Raw genomic sequence first — 509 nt, forward strand, 5'->3', positions numbered from 1 at the left:
TATACTCCTGGTAGTGTAAACTGGTACATTCACTTTGGCAATGGCTAATATAGTTGACTATATGTAAACTCGCTAATCCAGGATTTCCATTTCATTCCTGGTATATTAATTCTCATTGCTGTGTAGTTTCTATTATTTGAATATACTAAAGATTATGTATTCATTCTACTGTATGTATATAAAGGCATATAAAGTTTGAAACCAAGGGGAACTAATCTGTGAAGCTAAAAGTAAACACAGTGGTCATTCTTGGTTGAGTGTGCTCCAATGCTGTTGAAAATATTATATTTCTTGGTTTGAATGATGGTTATCCATTTATTCACTTTGAAAATTCATATAATTATATGCTTATGATTTATGCATCAATAAAATATTGTATGTTGTGTGTTATACATGCATATTGTACTTATATATAAAGGGAAATTTTAAGATAACAAAAAGTTATAGTCTTGTGGATTAGACAGTTAAGAATTTGACCACAATGTGGAAGACCCGGGTTCGATCCCTGG

Source organism: Bison bison, unplaced genomic scaffold (genome assembly GCF_000754665.1).
Source record: "Bison bison bison isolate TAMUID 2011002044 unplaced genomic scaffold, Bison_UMD1.0 scf7180017864313, whole genome shotgun sequence".
Lineage (NCBI taxonomy): Eukaryota > Metazoa > Chordata > Mammalia > Artiodactyla > Bovidae > Bison > Bison bison.